Source organism: Struthio camelus, chromosome 3, assembly GCF_040807025.1.
Source record: "Struthio camelus isolate bStrCam1 chromosome 3, bStrCam1.hap1, whole genome shotgun sequence".
Classification (NCBI taxonomy): Eukaryota; Metazoa; Chordata; class Aves; order Struthioniformes; family Struthionidae; genus Struthio; species Struthio camelus.
Window position 1 is genome coordinate 39,198,283 of NC_090944.1, and position 22,922 is coordinate 39,221,204.

Sequence of the window (22,922 nt, forward strand, 5' to 3'; positions counted from 1 at the left end):
AGCAAACACAAGCCCCACCAAGGGCTCTGTGCTGCGAGACTACGTTCCTGTGCCGTAGTCAGCCACTGCCGAGGTGAAGAGCAGAGCTCTGCAGCTGTTTGCAGGCGTTTGACGAACGTGAAGCAGCAGCCCTGGCCCGGGACAATCCTCCAGCCATCCGCATACCTGTGCAGCTGTCCGCGTGCTCCGCTGACTGCCCGGACGAGGGCCTGAGCAGCAAGCTAACGTCCTCCCCGACTACTGCCGCGCAGTTGTTGATGAGGAACTCCACCAGCAGCGTGACCTGCCCACAGAAAGCCCTTGAGGCCAGTGCGAGGGGCTGCAAGCGTGTCGAGCAGCCCTGCTGTGCTCCTGACGGGCGTCTACAGCTGTCGCTGTGTAGCTCCGAGCCCGAGGTGGCTCCGAGCCTTGCCCTCAGCTCGGGGGGAGCAGCGAGGGGCGGAATTCAGCATACCTTGTCGTTCCTCTCTCGCTGTACGTCCAGCGGCAGCAGGAGGTCCGTGTCGGGGCACAGCACGTTTGGCGCCAGGCAGATGGCCAGGTTGCGGGCATCCATGCGGTTGCTCTCGGCGCTCTGGCTGATGCGCTGGAGCAGCGAGAGCAAGCGCTGCAGCAAGAGGAGGTGGGCTCTCGGCAGTCTCTCAGCCACCCTGAGGGCACACACACCAAATGTAAGAAAGAGCAGCGCAGGCTGCAGGGGCCGCTCCTCCTTCTTCGCTGGAGCCGCAGCGGTGGCACTGCTCACACAACCTACTCTTTCAGCTGCTCAATTTTCTCCTGCTCGCTTGGCTTCTCCAGCGCCAGCAGCCACGCGTCGTACAGGTCGGCCACGAGGAGTTTGGACGGGATACTCCTCAGGAAGTCCTGCAAGGCCAAGGCACGCCGATGAGGCTCTCGCCACGAGCGCTGAGCACAGAGGCAGCATGGCTGCGACTTGGGCTCCCTGGGAGGCAGGTGGCTTTGAGCTCCCTGCTCTCAAGGTGCACCGGGCCCCTGGCAGAGCACTGGGCTGCGCCAGTCCGTGCCAAGCGCGCTGCTCTCAGGGCAGCAAGAGGACCCAGCTCCTATCAGCCGCAGATGCGGAGCAGGAGGCCGAGGAAGTGCCTTTCCCCGGGGCGGGCAGGAAACCCGGGGCAGAAGCAGTGGACCTGCAAATGCCCGGGCAATGGGAAACGCCAAGCTGTCCAAAGCCTGAACCATGGAGCGTGGCTTCAGCAGGCTCTTGGCTTTTACAGTCCCACCCACGTCAATCTGGCAAGCTCAGGGGGCCCATGCGCATTCGCCATGCCCTCTCCCAGCTCTCCCAGGTCAGCAGCAGTCACCTTCAGCACCACCGCCAGCAGGTGCACAGGCTTGCTTGCCAGCTCCACCTGCCCGCCTCTGTTCAGGTCTTCTCGCAGCTCCCTGCGGGCCTTCTCGCTGGCAGCTTTCCTGAATATGCCCTCAGTGGCCGGTCCTTGGGCATACAGAAGAGCCAGGAGCTCCTGCAGGCAGAAACGCACAGGTTTTGCCTTGGCGGCGCGCTCCGCTCTCCTTGGGTGAATAGCTGCTTCTTGCTGCATGCAGGCTACCCTGCGAGTTAGCTGATGGAGTTGTGGGGCTGTGCCAAAGCCCCACCCCTGAGCCCTCTTCCAGCGGGGCTGGGAGCTGGCCTGCAGGCCTGCAGGCCTGTGCAAAGGCTGCAGCACAAGCGCTGGGCGTGCTGCCTCGCACGGGCAGCCACAAGCAGGGCACCTCTCTCCCGCGGCTTGCTTACCTGCACTGCTTGGGGCAGGGTGCCGTCTTGGCCACAGATGAGCGCCAGAGGCTGGCCAAAGAGAGCACGCGCGGCACCAGAGCCTAGCTGCCCTGGGCAGTCCCCGCTGGGAGAGGGTCCGCTGCGCGCCAGGGGCCAGGAGATCACCCCCTTCCTTGCCTGCGCTCCACCTGCTGCAAGCAGAAGGAAAGCCACAAGCAGGTCAGCGAGTCAGGCGGAGCGAGCCATGCTGCCTTTTGTGGGTGGCCGGCGGCACGTGCGGCGGGCTCTCCTCCAGAGCGCTCACGGGCGCAGCGGTTGTGCATGCTGAGCAAGCAATATTCACCAGCCGTGGCTGGCGGCACCGCCATCCCTGCCGCTGAGCGCCCGGCAGAGAGGCCATTGGAAACGAGGGGCAGGCGAGGGCTTCGGCTCCCTCCTGGCGGGGGGGGGGGGGGGGGGGAGAGCACTGAGGGCTCTCAGGTGCTGGCAAGGAGGCGACGCAGGCAGCCCTGCTGCCGCGCCACTTTGCAAGCAGGGCGCCGCAAGGCAGGCCCTCCCTGTCTTCCTTGCACTCACCAGCCGACTGGCAGGGTCGCCCTTCAGTGGCTGAAGGGTCCGCCCGGGGGCTTGTCTTGGCGTTGGCGTTGGCCTGCAAGAAAGGCGTTCGTTGGGGTTCCAGAGGCGCCGTGCCGCAGCAAGGGCCTCGAGCGAGTTGCTTCAGCTGCGCAGGGAGTGCCGTGCTCTCCCCCAGCACGGGGGCTCTCCTCCCCTTGCACGCCCCGGGGGGCTGCCCCCGCTCGGCTGACCTCCGCGCCAGCCACAGCCAGCAAGGGCCGGCCAAAGGTGGCAGCCCCTGCTCACCTCTGCCAAAATCAGCGCCTCCACGCTCTTGGCGGTCAGCGACATCTCCTGGGCGAGAGAACAAAGAGCCCCGGTGAGAAACCCATTGCGTGGTGGGCTTTGGAGAGCCGCGGGGCTCTCGGGGTGCAGCGGAGGCCGTGCGGACACTTACGGGCCCGTAGAAGCCGACCACCTTGGTGAGGAGCCGCAGGGAGGGCAGGCGGGTGACTCTGGCTCCCGGGGCTCCTTGGCTCTGCCTGCGCACAGGGGAGGGCTCGCTCAGCGCCAGCCCTCGCTGCCCTCTCCCCCGGCCACCAGCCCAGCGCTGCCAAGGGCCCCGCAGCCCGCACAGCCTCCAGCCGCGCTGGCTGCCCGCTCCGCTCTCTCCCGCCCGCGCTCCTGCTGCTCCCTGCGCCTCCTGCTCACGGAGGCACACAGCGGTGGCTCGGGCACCCAGACCTGCCAGCCAGCAGCTGGCCTGACACCTGCCGCCGCTTGCTGCTCGCTTGCAAGCACAAGGCTAAGCAACTCGCCCCAGCCTGCCCCGCAGCTGCACGCAGCAGTCGGTACGCCTTCGCCCACCAGTATTTGGCTGTTTCCGCCGGCAGCTCCGTCGGGAGCGCTCCCCCGCCCTCCCGCGGACGCCACCAGCAGCTGGAGTCGGGCAGCAGGGCTGACCTGAGGATGGCGTCCAGCCAGAGCTGCTTCACCTCCTGCGACCTGCAGCCAGAAGGAGACAGAGCGTCAGCCCACGCTGCTCCTCCTCCTTTGGACCCACACGGGCCCCACGCAGGTGTCCCCGAGGGGCAGGGCAGGGAGCCCTGGGACGTGTCCCCCGCGCTCACCCAAAAGTCACCACGCAGGCGTTGGTGGGCCAGGCGAGGATGAGGGTCTGGCTGCACTTGAGGCCAAACACCTCCTCCTCGTCCTCAGGCTTGGCCGCCGCCACCGCCTCCTCGCGGCACACCACCCGCAGCTCGCTGAGGCGCACGCGGTGCTTCAGCCGGAAGGTGGAGCCGCATCTGCCGGGAGGAAGAGCAGGGACGGCGCTGGGGGTGTGCGCCGTGGGGGCAAGCCCAGCCATCCTGCCTGGCAGAGCCCTTTGCCAGGGCCGAGCCTTGGGGACGGCGGCCCCGAGCCTCGGCTTCGCCCAGCAAGATGTGGCAGTCTTCCTAGCGCTTGCAGAGAGATGCTGTTGCGCAAGGACAAATGCCAGGAGCTCGGCTACAGCTCCTGCTGCTGCCCAGCGGCGGGCACCGCCGTCGGCCCTCCGGTTGACAGGGAAGCAGGTGGCGCTGGGCTTTGACAGCCGTGCCAGAGCGAAGCGCAGCCAGCGCGTCCGGTGCGGGGCAGGCGCTGTGCAGGCAGCCCCACGGAGGCACTGCCTCCTCCGCAGGGGGGAGCGCCTGGTGTGTGCAGATGTGCCCGGGGGCTGCGGGCAGAGGCGGCGGGGAGGAGGCAGGAGGGCTGTGGTTGGTGCACTTACTTGAAGCTGGTGACGGCGACGGCGTGCGGGAAGAGCAGGAGGTGCCGCTGCTGCGTGCGCTGGTGCCGTGTCACCTGCACCCGCTGGGTGAGGAGGAGCTGGGGGCTCCTGCACGACACAAAGGCGCCGAGCGGCGCCGGGGGCCGCGAGGCCGCCCTGCTCCAGAGCCCGAGGCGGGCGCCAGGAGCCCCATGGCTGGGGCTCCCGGGCCGTGCCTGCGAGCCGGGAGCGGGGCCAGGAGCGACCTGGGCGCCGCAGCAGTTCACCTGCCCCATAGCACTGTGGCCGCGTAGACCTGCGCAAGGCTGCACGCGTATCCCTTTGCCGAGCAGGACCGCCGGGCTGGGATTCGCCAATGCCTGCGCTCTCCCACAACGGCACAGCGCCACAACGGGGACACGCTGGGGCCCGTAGCCAGGGTCACTGCGATGCCACCACGGCACATTGTGATGCGCCGGGTGGGACGCCAGGCCCCCCCGCCAGGGGCCCGGGACTTGCACTGTATGCAAAGCACCTGCAGTCCAATGACTTCTGTAAAGGAAATAAATGACACCCGACTTACAATGCCCACTGGCTGGCTGGCTAGGCCCCCCAGCATCATCTTTGCTGCCCTTCTGGAAAGGGGCATTTCCCCCAGTGCTCTCAGAAGCACAGAAGCACCCAGCGGCTGGGGTTGGAAGGGACCTCTGGAGCTCCCCTAGGCCAAGAGCACCGCCCGGCTCAGGCAGGGTCACCTGCAGCAGCTTGCCCAGCAGCATCACCACACGGCTTTGCAACGTCTCCCGCGATGGAGGCTCCACCAGCTCTCTGGGCCGCCTACTCCCGTGCTCGGGCACCCTCACAGGAAAACACTTTGTGCTGACGTTCAGACGGAGCTTCCCCTTGTTTCCGGCTGTGCCCACTGCCTCTTGTCCTGTCCCGGGGCTCCACACAGAAGAGTCTGCCGCCATCTTCTTTCCACCTTCCCGGCAAGGGCTTACACACGTGGACAAGAGCCCTCCTGCAGCCTTCCCTTCTCCAGGCTAAACAACGCCTGCTCTCTCGGGCCTTCCCTCCTAGCACAGAGGCATCAGTCCCTTTGGCACTGGAGTAGCCCTTTGCTGCACTTCCTCCCGCAGCTCCATGCCTCTCTTGTCCCGGGCAGCCCGGAGCAGGACCCAGCACTCCAGCTGTGGCCTGCCCAGCACTGAGCACAGGCGAAGGATCACCCGCCTCCACCTGCTGGCAACACCCTTCCTAATGCAGCCCAGCAGACCACTGGCTTGCTTTGCCGCAAGCGTGCGCTGCTGGCTCATGGTCAGCTTGCGGCCCACCCCGACCCCCACCCAGGGCCTTCTCTGCCCAGCTGCTTTGCGGTCGGTCGGCCCCCAGCCTCTCCTGCTGCCTGGCCTTCTTCCCCCTCAGCGGCAGCACTTGGCACTGCCCTTTGCTGAGCTTCGGGAGCTTCTCCTCTGCCCACCTCTCCAGCCTCTCCAGCTCAGGGCCCTCTCCACGGCAGCACAGCCCTCGGCAGTGGCAGCCACTCCTCACGCTTTTCCATCGCCACCGAGCTTGCACCGTTGGAAGCTGCAGAGCAAGGCTTTGTCTCCTTCCAGCTTTCACACGCGTCTCTTGAGAGGCCTCGCTATTGCCAGGCAGAGTGCTCCTGCCTTGGTGGGGTGCTCCCTGGCCAGGGGCTTTCAGGCTGTGAGCCAAGCTTATTATGCCCCTTCCACATGGCCAAGGCATCCCCAGGTAGTACCAAAAGATGCACCTCTGCCATCTCCTCCAGCACCGCACACGCCTTCTCTCCCTCCTGAAGGACAGCTTGCAACACAAAACGAGGCACGCACAAGGCAAGGCGTGCGAGCAGCTGGGGCAAAAGGGGAGTACTGCAGGTGCTCCGTTGCCAGAAATGCTGTCATGCTGGCCTCACCCAGCTTTTCCCCCTCCTGCTGCGGCTTGCAAAGAGCTCGGCCTCCTCGGTAACGCTCGCTTTGTCAGGCAACTCTGTGCCCTTGCGACAAGGCTCCTGCCTGCATCGCAAGGCCACCCTCCCTGGTCCCCTGGGGAGAAGCAGTGACTCCTCTTCTTGTGCGCACCCAGAGACTTCTCCAGTGCCGTCTCTTCTGGTGTCTGCCGCTCACGGCGCGCGTGCGCATCCGGCCGGGCATCGTGTCACGGCACGGCACGTCCTCCGTGGAGTACAGGCCTGTGCCGAGCTGTGGAATGCCACTGTGCTGCTCCCTTTCTCACCTCCTCACCCGTTGCGCTAGGGAGGGCTGGCGGGTGAATCCCAGGCAAACGTGGCCGGCTGCACGCGTGGGGCCAAGTCCTGGCTTTCTGCAACCGACCCAGAGGCAGAGCAATCCCACACGCAGGGCTGAGGGGAAGGTGCTTATAGAGGGCACGGAGGAAGCGGACAGGGCTGTGCCCTGCAGGCCTGGGCCGGGCTGCAACTGCAAAGGCAAAGACCGTGCAGGAAGCGTGAGGGCCAAAGACGCTGCGGAGGAATAAGCTCACTGCAAGTCTTCAGTCTTTCTCTCCAGGCCGTCCTCCCTGGCAATCTCTCGCGGAGCCTCGGAAATGCTTCGGGCCTTACCAGTTACACCCAAGACTCTTCTCTATTGTCAGCACTGCGCGTGGGACCTTGAAGGTGCAGCGGTTGCATGTGCCCTGTAGTCGCTGGGAGGGGAGGTGGGGGGAGGCCTGTGCGTGGTAGGAAGGCAGCGTTTCCAGCAGCCGCAGGATCAGTTCTGTGGCTCGCTGCTCGGCTAACGAGCCCGCTTTGTTCAGAGCGCTCAGAGGAAGCCGAGCTCCACAGAGCGCAAGGCCCTTTGGGACTTGCGAAGCATTTCTGAAGGCTTACCTCGTGGAACCTCCAGTGAAAAGCAGAACATGAGCTGTGCTCTTCTTGTCTCCTGCTAGAAGAGCACAAAGAATGTGGAATGGGACCCACTCAGGAGACCAAGCTAAGCTGGCCTCTTTCCCAGAGCAAATGAAAGGGGATGCTTTACCAGGAGGAGAGTGATAAGCTCTGTAATGACTGGTGTCCTTACGAATGTCAGCAGACCAGCCGCAAGGCAGGATTGTTTCTCTGTGAGGGTCCCTAATCCCTCCAGCCCCTTGCAACGGGAATCCGAGTTCTTCTGGAGCTGCCTTCCACTAAGGGCCTTCCTTAGCTTTCAGCCGTGCTCCTTGGAGTTGGTCTTTCCCCAAGTCAGGGAACTTCCCTTCTCAGGCTTCTCTGCTTAGCAGACAGACACCTGATGCCCGATGAGCCTGCTATATGCGAGCGGAATGAAATAGAATCCCAGGCAAAGCAGAGGTGACTTCTCACGATGTAGTCTTGGCAGTTAGGAACTGGGACCGTAGGGATACCCTCGAGGGCTGCCAAAGGTGCCAAGTACCTTGCCAGCTTTGCACTGAAGTCAGGAAAGGTGGTGAGAGCACGCTGGCAGGCATCATCGGGTTACAGCAGCTTTCGTTGCTCCCCGTCCCGACAACTGATTTGCTCGGCTGCCACTATCAGGTGAGTTCCATCCTCCTGCTCCTCTACCGCTTCCACCCAACAGAGCCTGAACCACGTCTCTTTAGGTCCTGTGTCCTCTTCCCCTAGGATGTGGTAGCCACCAGTCATCAACAGGGGCCCTACAACCAGCACAAGTTGTATGCCGTGCACTAGCGCGCGCATCGCTCGGGTTCGACTGTACATCCACTGTCGTTACTTTTGGAGCCATAAGCGTAGGCTCTTGCCCATCGTGCAGTTGGCTGGAGCGGGGGGCACTTTTGTGGAGAGGTTGTTTAGGACGTTGTATAAAACGCACCGTCGGGCACAAGTGGTCCCCGCCTTTTGTCCGTTTGCAGTGATCTGCCCATCGATCATCGCTGCTGCAATACCCCTTGCCTATGGGGTTTCCCATGTGGGCTTTGCCCCTTACTTAGTCAGCCAGCGACTTCCCACACTGCCTGGGGAGGGCCACTCGCAGGAGCTGATACATTCACTCTGGTGTAGCTGGAGTCTGAGCAGCCCCTTCCCCCTTCCTGCTATCCCATTCCTTGGAGGTCAGTGGGGTAAGTGGAGAGCCTCGTGTGCTCCTTTGGAAGCACACCGAGCTGGCACTTCTGTGTTCTTAAGACAGGACCCCTCCTCCCATTGTGTTCTGCTGGGCAAGGAAAAGGAGCAAAGCCCTGGCGCCAACCAGCAGTGCTTGCTAAACCAGGCACAGCTCGCCTGGCGCGCACATTCCCCACATTGCTGATTAGATTCTGCTCCTCTCAAGATGTGTTTCCAGCCTTCAGCTGTTTGCTTGGAGGGACCGCTCTAATCTGCATGCCACGTTTCCTCAAGTAGTTTCCCTCCCCTGAGATGGGCAAACTGTTCTCCTCGTGGCAGGTACCGTACCACTGCTTGACAACAGTGCCCTGAGTCTGCAATTTGTTTGGCCACAGCTTTTGTCACAGGCCGCCGTCTCCTTGCAGCCTGCTGGCATGGCTCCTAACTGACGGGCTGCCCTAGCCATTCCCGTTGCCACTTGCCTAGCCATTCTGCCTCCAAATTGTGCCGTGCATTTCCTCTAGCCAAACCAGCAGCCATCGGATTCCACTTTGCCTCAGCGGTTTCTGGTTTTTGGGTGGGCAGAGGCGCGTCCCACGGGTATGTTCTTCCATTCAGCTAGATCCCAACTCTTCCCAGCGCTAATTTCCCCACCAACGTCTCTCCCACTCCCTTGCCCGCTGTGTCTCACCCGCCTCCTTGGCCCCTGCGTGGCACCGGCCCCTACAGCCCCTGCGTCCGCACAGCCCCAAGAGAGCACTCCTTGCTCCAGCACCATCTCCACACCTCTGAGCTCCGCCAGCTGGGCCCAGCCGTCCAGTGCCTCTCCAAAAGCTTCTCCGGTCCCTACCGCTGCAGCACCAGCTTTGCCTCTCCTTCCTTTCCCCCCGCTCGCCTGGCGCTCCCACCTGGCACCCGCACCCCTGCTCCTGCCTCCCCGTCCCAGGGCGGTGCGTCACATGTCAGGGCAGGAGGGCAGACGAGAGCCCGCAACACCTCTCCTCCCATGCGTTTTGTGCTGCCCTAGGGGCTAGGGGCTAGGGGCTAGGGGCTTGCCAGCTACAGTGAGTTCTCCAAGAGGAAGCCGCACGCCTAACTTGGCTTCCTCTCCGCAGCTAAGGCCTCGGTAGGTAGCAGCCCTTCCGAGGCAGCTAAGGGCACGGTCGCCAGGGCAGTGCAGTAGCCCTGGCAGCCTTGCCCGGATTGAGAGCCAAAGGGAACAGGGTCATCTCTTCTAAACTGCACTTCTTCTTGCCACGGTCCCCATTCCCATCCCTCTTCACCTAGGCCTGTAGAGGCAGTGTGCCTGGGCGCCCAGTGTAGGCGGGGTGGCTCCCATAGATGGCTAGGCACACCTGTCCTGTTGAAAGCATTTAATGCTGCGTGAGGTTGTGGGTCCCAGTGCCACACTGAGCTTTCCTTCAGCAGGTCGTGCCGAGGTCTTGCTAGGATACTGGCTCCACAAAAGGGTCCTCTCCAGGACCCCAAGGGTCCTCCTAGAGCTGGCAATGCTTTTTCATCAGAAGGCGCAGAAAAGTTTTCCCTCTCTCCTCATTCAGATTCGCGCACAGTCTTCCATCCTGCTAGCTAGCCACCGCGCGCCGAGGAACGTAACCTCGCGACTTGGTCCTTGGCTTCTCTGCTCTCTGATGAACTGTTTCCTTCTTTTTTGCCATCACTTGCCACCAGGAAATGTATGCACAAAGCCCATTGCTGCACAGGAGTCTTTTCTGCTAGCCCTAGCGGACATCGGCTTACCAGTCGCGCCTGTTTTGCAGAGGAGGAGCGGCACACATAGCTTGATCATCCCCGCTGATGGCCCTAATCACTTCTGCGCAACTGGCCAGGTAGGGTGCGTGGCTCCCCTAGATTTGTGAGCAGAAATCTAATCTTCTGAAGCGTTTAATGCTTCGTGAAGCTTTTGCTGCCGGTCCCGTGCTGAGCTTCGGGTCAGCAAATCACGCAGACAGGTCTTCCTGGAATACTGAGTCCGGCAGGGCGGGACCTCCAAAGCCCCAGGCTCCCCAGAAGGCTCTCAGCTCTTTCTGATCGGAACGGGCGGGTGTGTTTGGCATCTCCGCTCATGTGGATCCTGGCACAGTTTTCCGTTCTCCTTTCCAACGGGGGCCCACAAATGTAACCTCTTGACTCGCTCCTGCACAGCATTCAGGCAGGGCTCTCTGTCCACGAGCTCCGGGGCTCACAGGCAAACCCCTCCAAAGCGGGAGCTTCTTCCAGAGGGAACCTTGCGGGTTGCCGCCTGCCCCTCAGAAGCCTGCAGGGCAGAAACTCCGTCGCTGAGCACATCCCTTGGAGCCGTCTGCACTGTGTCCCGTGCACGGCTAGTGCATGGGCAGCGCAGCAAAGCTTCCTGCTCTGGCAGTGTGGTGCTCACGGCTGGAACTGGAGGAGGGAGCTGTAGCGCTCAGGCCGTTCTTAGAAGGCTCTTCACAAGAGGGTGGGTGGTCTTCCCGGAATCCTCTGCTCCACCCACCGCTCTAAACACTTCCTCAGCCGACCCGAGCCGGGGCCTTGCTGAGTCAACACAGGCGATGGCGTCTTAAAGTCGGGCCTTTTCTCCTGGACAAGCCTGCACGAGAAGCCTTGTGAAGGTGTCTCTGCGGAAAGCCGTTCTTGCAGGCCCCCCAGACCCTGGACTTCTTCTGCGGGTTCTCCTGCAGCTTGCAAAAGATGAACGACCTGGAGGGCTTTCTGAGCTCTCTGCCAGTGCTGTCCTCAGTGGGCTTGACGAGAAAAGCCTGTGGCCTGTTGAAGAAGCTTTTGGGGGGCCTAGCGGGTGAGACTAGCGGAGAGCTGGTGACGACCGAGGCACGAGCCCTGAGAAAGAGCTCTCGCGGGAGCAGCCGGAGGATGTTTTGGGTACAGAGTGCCATTTGACAAGTGGGAAGGCACGACTGCGAGGCGTTTTCTGCACCGCCTTGTTCTCAGGCCTTGGCTGCTCCTACTGAGTAGAAGAATGGTCCTCGCTTGTGGCTACCTCCAGGTCCCTTCTCCTGCCTTCAGAGCTGCTCTGGCAGGACAGGTCTGGCTCCGAGAAGCTCCTGCCCCTCCTGCTGAGATCACGCTTCCAAGTAGTCAGCGGAGGGGCAGAGACGCACGCTGGATAGCCACTTCCCGCTCGGGGCTGCTCCGTCTCGGAGGCTGGGGGGCTGCCTTCAGCGGCAGGCTTGGCGCTGTCACAGGCAGCACCGCTCTGCTGAGCAGCCCCTGGCTGTTCTGTGGGGAGAAAGAGCCTGTTAGGGAGCTTTCCGGGGCCACTGCAGCCTCGAGGATCCAAGGGCACTTTGCCTGTGGGAGCAGGCAGCCCTGGCCGGTGCCAAGGTGCACCCTTAGGAGCTAGGCACTGGAGCAGAATGACAGCAAACACAAGCCCCACCAAGGGCTCTGTGCTGCGAGACTACGTTCCTGTGCCGTAGTCAGCCACTGCCGAGGTGAAGAGCAGAGCTCTGCAGCTGTTTGCAGGCGTTTGACGAACGTGAAGCAGCAGCCCTGGCCCGGGACAATCCTCCAGCCATCCGCATACCTGTGCAGCTGTCCGCGTGCTCCGCTGACTGCCCGGACGAGGGCCTGAGCAGCAAGCTAACGTCCTCCCCGACTACTGCCGCGCAGTTGTTGATGAGGAACTCCACCAGCAGCGTGACCTGCCCACAGAAAGCCCTTGAGGCCAGTGCGAGGGGCTGCAAGCGTGTCGAGCAGCCCTGCTGTGCTCCTGACGGGCGTCTACAGCTGTCGCTGTGTAGCTCCGAGCCCGAGGTGGCTCCGAGCCTTGCCCTCAGCTCGGGGGGAGCAGCGAGGGGCGGAATTCAGCATACCTTGTCGTTCCTCTCTCGCTGTACGTCCAGCGGCAGCAGGAGGTCCGTGTCGGGGCACAGCACGTTTGGCGCCAGGCAGATGGCCAGGTTGCGGGCATCCATGCGGTTGCTCTCGGCGCTCTGGCTGATGCGCTGGAGCAGCGAGAGCAAGCGCTGCAGCAAGAGGAGGTGGGCTCTCGGCAGTCTCTCAGCCACCCTGAGGGCACACACACCAAATGTAAGAAAGAGCAGCGCAGGCTGCAGGGGCCGCTCCTCCTTCTTCGCTGGAGCCGCAGCGGTGGCACTGCTCACACAACCTACTCTTTCAGCTGCTCAATTTTCTCCTGCTCGCTTGGCTTCTCCAGCGCCAGCAGCCACGCGTCGTACAGGTCGGCCACGAGGAGTTTGGACGGGATACTCCTCAGGAAGTCCTGCAAGGCCAAGGCACGCCGATGAGGCTCTCGCCACGAGCGCTGAGCACAGAGGCAGCATGGCTGCGACTTGGGCTCCCTGGGAGGCAGGTGGCTTTGAGCTCCCTGCTCTCAAGGTGCACCGGGCCCCTGGCAGAGCACTGGGCTGCGCCAGTCCGTGCCAAGCGCGCTGCTCTCAGGGCAGCAAGAGGACCCAGCTCCTATCAGCCGCAGATGCGGAGCAGGAGGCCGAGGAAGTGCCTTTCCCCGGGGCGGGCAGGAAACCCGGGGCAGAAGCAGTGGACCTGCAAATGCCCGGGCAATGGGAAACGCCAAGCTGTCCAAAGCCTGAACCATGGAGCGTGGCTTCAGCAGGCTCTTGGCTTTTACAGTCCCACCCACGTCAATCTGGCAAGCTCAGGGGGCCCATGCACATTCGCCATGCCCTCTCCCAGCTCTCCCAGGTCAGCAGCAGTCACCTTCAGCACCACCGCCAGCAGGTGTACAGGCTTGCTTGCCAGCTCCACCTGCCCGCCTCTGTTCAGGTCTTCTCGCAGCTCCCTGCGGGCCTTCTCGCTGGCAGCTTTCCTGAATATGCCCTCAGTGGCCGGTCCTTGGGCATACAGAAGAGCCAGGAGCTCCTGCAGGCAGAAACGCACAGGTTTTGCCTTGGCGGCGCGCTCCGCTCTCCTTGGGTGAATAGCTGCTTCTTGCTGCATGCAGGCTACCCTGCGAGTTAGCTGATGGAGTTGTGGGGCTGTGCCAAAGCCCCACCCCTGAGCCCTCTTCCAGCGGGGCTGGGAGCTGGCCTGCAGGCCTGCAGGCCTGTGCAAAGGCTGCAGCACAAGCGCTGGGCGTGCTGCCTCGCACGGGCAGCCACAAGCAGGGCACCTCTCTCCCGCGGCTTGCTTACCTGCACTGCTTGGGGCAGGGTGCCGTCTTGGCCACAGATGAGCGCCAGAGGCTGGCCAAAGAGAGCACGCGCGGCACCAGAGCCTAGCTGCCCTGGGCAGTCCCCGCTGGGAGAGGGTCCGCTGCGCGCCAGGGGCCAGGAGATCACCCCCTTCCTTGCCTGCGCTCCACCTGCTGCAAGCAGAAGGAAAGCCACAAGCAGGTCAGCGAGTCAGGCGGAGCGAGCCATGCTGCCTTTTGTGGGTGGCCGGCGGCACGTGCGGCGGGCTCTCCTCCAGAGCGCTCACGGGCGCAGCGGTTGTGCATGCTGAGCAAGCAATATTCACCAGCCGTGGCTGGCGGCACCGCCATCCCTGCCGCTGAGCACCCGGCAGAGAGGCCATTGGAAACGAGGGGCAGGCGAGGGCTTCGGCTCCCTCCTGGCGGGGGGGGGGGGGGGGGGGGAGAGCACTGAGGGCTCTCAGGTGCTGGCAAGGAGGCGACGCAGGCAGCCCTGCTGCCGCGCCACTTTGCAAGCAGGGCGCCGCAAGGCAGGCCCTCCCTGTCTTCCTTGCACTCACCAGCCGACTGGCAGGGTCGCCCTTCAGTGGCTGAAGGGTCCGCCCGGGGGCTTGTCTTGGCGTTGGCGTTGGCCTGCAAGAAAGGCGTTCGTTGGGGTTCCAGAGGCGCCGTGCCGCAGCAAGGGCCTCGAGCGAGTTGCTTCAGCTGCGCAGGGAGTGCCGTGCTCTCCCCCAGCACGGGGGCTCTCCTCCCCTTGCACGCCCCGGGGGGCTGCCCCCGCTCGGCTGACCTCCGCGCCAGCCACAGCCAGCAAGGGCCGGCCAAAGGCGGCAGCCCCTGCTCACCTCTGCCAAAATCAGCGCCTCCACGCTCTTGGCGGTCAGCGACATCTCCTGGGCGAGAGAACAAAGAGCCCCGGTGAGAAACCCATTGCGTGGTGGGCTTTGGAGAGCCGCGGGGCTCTCGGGGTGCAGCGGAGGCCGTGCGGACACTTACGGGCCCGTAGAAGCCGACCACCTTGGTGAGGAGCCGCAGGGAGGGCAGGCGGGTGACTCTGGCTCCCGGGGCTCCTTGGCTCTGCCTGCGCACAGGGGAGGGCTCGCTCAGCGCCAGCCCTCGCTGCCCTCTCCCCCGGCCACCAGCCCAGCGCTGCCAAGGGCCCCGCAGCCCGCACAGCCTCCAGCCGCGCTGGCTGCCCGCTCCGCTCTCTCCCGCCCGCGCTCCTGCTGCTCCCTGCGCCTCCTGCTCACGGAGGCACACAGCGGTGGCTCGGGCACCCAGACCTGCCAGCCAGCAGCTGGCCTGACACCTGCCGCCGCTTGCTGCTCGCTTGCAAGCACAAGGCTAAGCAACTCGCCCCAGCCTGCCCCGCAGCTGCACGCAGCAGTCGGTACGCCTTCGCCCACCAGTATTTGGCTGTTTCCGCCGGCAGCTCCGTCGGGAGCGCTCCCCCGCCCTCCCGCGGACGCCACCAGCAGCTGGAGTCGGGCAGCAGGGCTGACCTGAGGATGGCGTCCAGCCAGAGCTGCTTCACCTCCTGCGACCTGCAGCCAGAAGGAGACAGAGCGTCAGCCCACGCTGCTCCTCCTCCTTTGGACCCACACGGGCCCCACGCAGGTGTCCCCGAGGGGCAGGGCAGGGAGCCCTGGGACGTGTCCCCCGCGCTCACCCAAAAGTCACCACGCAGGCGTTGGTGGGCCAGGCGAGGATGAGGGTCTGGCTGCACTTGAGGCCAAACACCTCCTCCTCGTCCTCAGGCTTGGCCGCCGCCACCGCCTCCTCGCGGCACACCACCCGCAGCTCGCTGAGGCGCACGCGGTGCTTCAGCCGGAAGGTGGAGCCGCATCTGCCGGGAGGAAGAGCAGGGGTGGAGCTGGGGGTGTGCGCCGTGGGGGCAAGCCCAGCCATCCTGCCTGGCAGAGCCCTTTGCCAGGGCCGAGCCTTGGGGACGGCGGCCCCGAGCCTCGGCTTCGCCCAGCAAGATGTGGCAGTCTTCCTAGCGCTTGCAGAGAGATGCTGTTGCGCAAGGACAAATGCCAGGAGCTCGGCTACAGCTCCTGCTGCTGCCCAGCGGCGGGCACCGCCGTCGGCCCTCCGGTTGACAGGGAAGCAGGTGGCGCTGGGCTTTGACAGCCGTGCCAGAGCGAAGCGCAGCCAGCGCGTCCGGTGCGGGGCAGGCACTGTGCAGGCAGCCCCACGGAGGCACTGCCTCCTCCGCAGGGGGGAGCGCCTGGTGTGTGCAGATGTGCCCGGGGGCTGCGGGCAGAGGCGGCGGGGAGGAGGCAGGAGGGCTGTGGTTGGTGCACTTACTTGAAGCTGGTGACGGCGACGGCGTGCGGGAAGAGCAGGAGGTGCCGCTGCTGCGTGCGCTGGTGCCGTGTCACCTGCACCCGCTGGGTGAGGAGGAGCTGGGGGCTCCTGCACGACACAAAGGCGCCGAGCGGCGCCGGGGGCCGCGAGGCCGCCCTGCTCCAGAGCCCGAGGCGGGCGCCAGGAGCCCCATGGCTGGGGCTCCCGGGCCGTGCCTGCGAGCCGGGAGCGGGGCCAGGAGCGACCTGGGCGCCGCAGCAGTTCACCTGCCCCATAGCACTGTGGCCGCGTAGACCTGCGCAAGGCTGCACGCGTATCCCTTTGCCGAGCAGGACCGCCGGGCTGGGATTCGCCAATGCCTGCGCTCTCCCACAACGGCACAGCGCCACAACGGGGACACGCTGGGGCCCGTAGCCAGGGTCACTGCGATGCCACCACGGCACATTGTGATGCGCCGGGTGGGACGCCAGGCCCCCCCGCCAGGGGCCCGGGACTTGCACTGTATGCAAAGCACCTGCAGTCCAATGACTTCTGTAAAGGAAATAAATGACACCCGACTTACAATGCCCACTGGCTGGCTGGCTAGGCCCCCCAGCATCATCTTTGCTGCCCTTCTGGAAAGGGGCATTTCCCCCAGTGCTCTCAGAAGCACAGAAGCACCCAGCGGCTGGGGTTGGAAGGGACCTCTGGAGCTCCCCTAGGCCAAGAGCACCGCCCGGCTCAGGCAGGGTCACCTGCAGCAGCTTGCCCAGCAGCATCACCACACGGCTTTGCAACGTCTCCCGCGATGGAGGCTCCACCAGCTCTCTGGGCCGCCTACTCCCGTGCTCGGGCACCCTCACAGGAAAACACTTTGTGCTGACGTTCAGACGGAGCTTCCCCTTGTTTCCGGCTGTGCCCACTGCCTCTTGTCCTGTCCCGGGGCTCCACACAGAAGAGTCTGCCGCCATCTTCTTTCCACCTTCCCGGCAAGGGCTTACACACGTGGACAAGAGCCCTCCTGCAGCCTTCCCTTCTCCAGGCTAAACAACGCCTGCTCTCTCGGGCCTTCCCTCCTAGCACAGAGGCATCAGTCCCTTTGGCACTGGAGTAGCCCTTTGCTGCACTTCCTCCCGCAGCTCCATGCCTCTCTTGTCCCGGGCAGCCCGGAGCAGGACCCAGCACTCCAGCTGTGGCCTGCCCAGCACTGAGCACAGGCGAAGGATCACCCGCCTCCACCTGCTGGCAACACCCTTCCTAATGCAGCCCAGCAGACCACTGGCTTGCTTTGCCGCAAGCGTGCGCTGCTGGCTCATGGTCAGCTTGCGGCCCACCCCGACCCCCACCCAGGGCCTTCTCTGCCCAGCTGCTTTGCGGTCGGTCGGCCCCCAGCCTCTCCTGCTGCCTGGCCTTCTTCCCCCTCAGCGGCAGCACTTGGCACTGCCCTTTGCTGAGCTTCGGGAGCTTCTCCTCTGCCCACCTCTCCAGCCTCTCCAGCTCAGGGCCCTCTCCACGGCAGCACAGCCCTCGGCAGTGGCAGCCACTCCTCACGCTTTTCCATCGCCACCGAGCTTGCACCGTTGGAAGCTGCAGAGCAAGGCTTTGTCTCCTTCCAGCTTTCACACGCGTCTCTTGAGAGGCCTCGCTATTGCCAGGCAGAGTGCTCCTGCCTTGGTGGGGTGCTCCCTGGCCAGGGGCTTTCAGGCTGTGAGCCAAGCTTATTATGCCCCTTCCACATGGCCAAGGCATCCCCAGGTAGTACCAAAAGATGCACCTCTGCCATCTCCTCCAGCACCGCACACGCCTTCTCTCCCTCCTGAAGGACAGCTTGCAACACAAAACGAGGCACGCACAAGGCAAGGCGTGCGAGCAGCTGGGGCAAAAGGGGAGTACTGCAGGTGCTCCGTTGCCAGAAATGCTGTCATGCTGGCCTCACCCAGCTTTTCCCCCTCCTGCTGCGGCTTGCAAAGAGCTCGGCCTCCTCGGTAACGCTCGCTTTGTCAGGCAACTCTGTGCCCTTGCGACAAGGCTCCTGCCTGCATCGCAAGGCCACCCTCCCTGGTCCCCTGGGGAGAAGCAGTGACTCCTCTTCTTGTGCGCACCCAGAGACTTCTCCAGTGCCGTCTCTTCTGGTGTCTGCCGCTCACGGCGCGCGTGCGCATCCGGCCGGGCATCGTGTCACGGCACGGCACGTCCTCCGTGGAGTACAGGCCTGTGCCGAGCTGTGGAATGCCACTGTGCTGCTCCCTTTCTCACCTCCTCACCCGTTGCGCTAGGGAGGGCTGGCGGGTGAATCCCAGGCAAACGTGGCCGGCTGCACGCGTGGGGCCAAGTCCTGGCTTTCTGCAACCGACCCAGAGGCAGAGCAATCCCACACGCAGGGCTGAGGGGAAGGTGCTTATAGAGGGCACGGAGGAAGCGGACAGGGCTGTGCCCTGCAGGCCTGGGCCGGGCTGCAACTGCAAAGGCAAAGACCGTGCAGGAAGCGTGAGGGCCAAAGACGCTGCGGAGGAATAAGCTCACTGCAAGTCTTCAGTCTTTCTCTCCAGGCCGTCCTCCCTGGCAATCTCTCGCGGAGCCTCGGAAATGCTTCGGGCCTTACCAGTTACACCCAAGACTCTTCTCTATTGTCAGCACTGCGCGTGGGACCTTGAAGGTGCAGCGGTTGCATGTGCCCTGTAGTCGCTGGGAGGGGAGGTGGGGGGAGGCCTGTGCGTGGTAGGAAGGCAGCGTTTCCAGCAGCCGCAGGATCAGTTCTGTGGCTCGCTGCTCGGCTAACGAGCCCGCTTTGTTCAGAGCGCTCAGAGGAAGCCGAGCTCCACAGAGCGCAAGGCCCTTTGGGACTTGCGAAGCATTTCTGAAGGCTTACCTCGTGGAACCTCCAGTGAAAAGCAGAACATCAGCTGTGCTCTTCTTGTCTCCTGCTAGAAGAGCACAAAGAATGTGGAATGGGACCCACTCAGGAGACCAAGCTAAGCTGGCCTCTTTCCCAGAGCAAATGAAAGGGGATGCTTTACCAGGAGGAGAGTGATAAGCTCTGTAATGACTGGTGTCCTTACGAATGTCAGCAGACCAGCCGCAAGGCAGGATTGTTTCTCTGTGAGGGTCCCTAATCCCTCCAGCCCCTTGCAACGGGAATCCGAGTTCTTCTGGAGCTGCCTTCCACTAAGGGCCTTCCTTAGCTTTCAGCCGTGCTCCTTGGAGTTGGTCTTTCCCCAAGTCAGGGAACTTCCCTTCTCAGGCTTCTCTGCTTAGCAGACAGACACCTGATGCCCGATGAGCCTGCTATATGCGAGCGGAATGAAATAGAATCCCAGGCAAAGCAGAGGTGACTTCTCACGATGTAGTCTTGGCAGTTAGGAACTGGGACCGTAGGGATACCCTCGAGGGCTGCCAAAGGTGCCAAGTACCTTGCCAGCTTTGCACTGAAGTCAGGAAAGGTGGTGAGAGCACGCTGGCAGGCATCATCGGGTTACAGCAGCTTTCGTTGCTCCCCGTCCCGACAACTGATTTGCTCGGCTGCCACTATCAGGTGAGTTCCATCCTCCTGCTCCTCTACCGCTTCCACCCAACAGAGCCTGAACCACGTCTCTTTAGGTCCTGTGTCCTCTTCCCCTAGGATGTGGTAGCCACCAGTCATCAACAGGGGCCCTACAACCAGCACAAGTTGTATGCCGTGCACTAGCGCGCGCATCGCTCGGGTTCGACTGTACATCCACTGTCGTTACTTTTGGAGCCATAAGCGTAGGCTCTTGCCCATCGTGCAGTTGGCTGGAGCGGGGGGCACTTTTGTGGAGAGGTTGTTTAGGACGTTGTATAAAACGCACCGTCGGGCACAAGTGGTCCCCGCCTTTTGTCCGTTTGCAGTGATCTGCCCATCGATCATCGCTGCTGCAATACCCCTTGCCTATGGGGTTTCCCATGTGGGCTTTGCCCCTTACTTAGTCAGCCAGCGACTTCCCACACTGCCTGGGGAGGGCCACTCGCAGGAGCTGATACATTCACTCTGGTGTAGCTGGAGTCTGAGCAGCCCCTTCCCCCTTCCTGCTATCCCATTCCTTGGAGGTCAGTGGGGTAAGTGGAGAGCCTCGTGTGCTCCTTTGGAAGCACACCGAGCTGGCACTTCTGTGTTCTTAAGACAGGACCCCTCCTCCCATTGTGTTCTGCTGGGCAAGGAAAAGGAGCAAAGCCCTGGCGCCAACCAGCAGTGCTTGCTAAACCAGGCACAGCTCGCCTGGCGCGCACATTCCCCACATTGCTGATTAGATTCTGCTCCTCTCAAGATGTGTTTCCAGCCTTCAGCTGTTTGCTTGGAGGGACCGCTCTAATCTGCATGCCACGTTTCCTCAAGTAGTTTCCCTCCCCTGAGATGGGCAAACTGTTCTCCTCGTGGCAGGTACCGTACCACTGCTTGACAACAGTGCCCTGAGTCTGCAATTTGTTTGGCCACAGCTTTTGTCACAGGCCGCCGTCTCCTTGCAGCCTGCTGGCATGGCTCCTAACTGACGGGCTGCCCTAGCCATTCCCGTTGCCACTTGCCTAGCCATTCTGCCTCCAAATTGTGCCGTGCATTTCCTCTAGCCAAACCAGCAGCCATCGGATTCCACTTTGCCTCAGCGGTTTCTGGTTTTTGGGTGGGCAGAGGCGCGTCCCACGGGTATGTTCTTCCATTCAGCTAGATCCCAACTCTTCCCAGCGCTAATTTCCCCACCAACGTCTCTCCCACTCCCTTGCCCGCTGTGTCTCACCCGCCTCCTTGGCCCCTGCGTGGCACCGGCCCCTACAGCCCCTGCGTCCGCACAGCCCCAAGAGAGCACTCCTTGCTCCAGCACCATCTCCACACCTCTGAGCTCCGCCAGCTGGGCCCAGCCGTCCAGTGCCTCTCCAAAAGCTTCTCCGGTCCCTACCGCTGCAGCACCAGCTTTGCCTCTCCTTCCTTTCCCCCCGCTCGCCTGGCGCTCCCACCTGGCACCCGCACCCCTGCTCCTGCCTCCCCGTCCCAGGGCGGTGCGTCACATGTCAGGGCAGGAGGGCAGACGAGAGCCCGCAACACCTCTCCTCCCATGCGTTCTCAGGGAGGCTTTTGTGCCGCCCTAGGGGCTAGGGGCTAGGGGCTTGCCAGCTACAGTGAGTTCTCCAAGAGGAAGCCGCACGCCTAACTTGGCTTCCTCTCCGCAGCTAAGGCCTCGGTAGGTAGCAGCCCTTCCGAGGCAGCTAAGGGCACGGTCGCCAGGGCAGTGCAGTAGCCCTGGCAGCCTTGCCCGGATTGAGAGCCAAAGGGAACAGGGTCATCTCTTCTAAACTGCACTTCTTCTTGCCACGGTCCCCATTCCCATCCCTCTTCACCTAGGCCTGTAGAGGCAGTGTGCCTGGGCGCCCAGTGTAGGCGGGGTGGCTCCCATAGATGGCTAGGCACACCTGTCCTGTTGAAAGCATTTAATGCTGCGTGAGGTTGTGGGTCCCAGTGCCACACTGAGCTTTCCTTCAGCAGGTCGTGCCGAGGTCTTGCTAGGATACTGGCTCCACAAAAGGGTCCTCTCCAGGACCCCAAGGGTCCTCCTAGAGCTGGCAATGCTTTTTCATCAGAAGGCGCAGAAAAGTTTTCCCTCTCTCCTCATTCAGATTCGCGCACAGTCTTCCATCCTGCTAGCTAGCCACCGCGCGCCGAGGAACGTAACCTCGCGACTTGGTCCTTGGCTTCTCTGCTCTCTGATGAACTGTTTCCTTCTTTTTTGCCATCACTTGCCACCAGGAAATGTATGCACAAAGCCCATTGCTGCACAGGAGTCTTTTCTGCTAGCCCTAGCGGACATCGGCTTACCAGTCGCGCCTGTTTTGCAGAGGAGGAGCGGCACACATAGCTTGATCATCCCCGCTGATGGCCCTAATCACTTCTGCGCAACTGGCCAGGTAGGGTGCGTGGCTCCCCTAGATTTGTGAGCAGAAATCTAATCTTCTGAAGCGTTTAATGCTTCGTGAAGCTTTTGCTGCCGGTCCCGTGCTGAGCTTCGGGTCAGCAAATCACGCAGACAGGTCTTCCTGGAATACTGAGTCCGGCAGGGCGGGACCTCCAAAGCCCCAGGCTCCCCAGAAGGCTCTCAGCTCTTTCTGATCGGAACGGGCGGGTGTGTTTGGCATCTCCGCTCATGTGGATCCTGGCACAGTTTTCCGTTCTCCTTTCCAACGGGGGCCCACAAATGTAACCTCTTGACTCGCTCCTGCACAGCATTCAGGCAGGGCTCTCTGTCCACGAGCTCCGGGGCTCACAGGCAAACCCCTCCAAAGCGGGAGCTTCTTCCAGAGGGAACCTTGCGGGTTGCCGCCTGCCCCTCAGAAGCCTGCAGGGCAGAAACTCCGTCGCTGAGCACATCCCTTGGAGCCGTCTGCACTGTGTCCCGTGCACGGCTAGTGCATGGGCAGCGCAGCAAAGCTTCCTGCTCTGGCAGTGTGGTGCTCACGGCTGGAACTGGAGGAGGGAGCTGTAGCGCTCAGGCCGTTCTTAGAAGGCTCTTCACAAGAGGGTGGGTGGTCTTCCCGGAATCCTCTGCTCCACCCACCGCTCTAAACACTTCCTCAGCCGACCCGAGCCGGGGCCTTGCTGAGTCAACACAGGCGATGGCGTCTTAAAGTCGGGCCTTTTCTCCTGGACAAGCCTGCACGAGAAGCCTTGTGAAGGTGTCTCTGCGGAAAGCCGTTCTTGCAGGCCCCCCAGACCCTGGACTTCTTCTGCGGGTTCTCCTGCAGCTTGCAAAAGATGAACGACCTGGAGGGCTTTCTGAGCTCTCTGCCAGTGCTGTCCTCAGTGGGCTTGACGAGAAAAGCCTGTGGCCTGTTGAAGAAGCTTTTGGGGGGCCTAGCGGGTGAGACTAGCGGAGAGCTGGTGACGACCGAGGCACGAGCCCCGAGAAAGAGCTCTCGCGGGAGCAGCCGGAGGATGTTTTGGGTACAGAGTGCCATTTGACAAGTGGGAAGGCACGACTGCGAGGCGTTTTCTGCACCGCCTTGTTCTCAGGCCTTGGCTGCTCCTACTGAGTAGAAGAATGGTCCTCGCTTGTGGCTACCTCCAGGTCCCTTCTCCTGCCTTCAGAGCTGCTCTGGCAGGACAGGTCTGGCTCCGAGAAGCTCCTGCCCCTCCTGCTGAGATCACGCTTCCAAGTAGTCAGCGGAGGGGCAGAGACGCACGCTGGATAGCCACTTCCCGCTCGGGGCTGCTCCGTCTCGGAGGCTGGGGGGCTGCCTTCAGCGGCAGGCTTGGCGCTGTCACAGGCAGCACCGCTCTGCTGAGCAGCCCCTGGCTGTTCTGTGGGGAGAAAGAGCCTGTTAGGGAGCTTTCCGGGGCCACTGCAGCCTCGAGGATCCAAGGGCACTTTGCCTGTGGGAGCAGGCAGCCCTGGCCGGT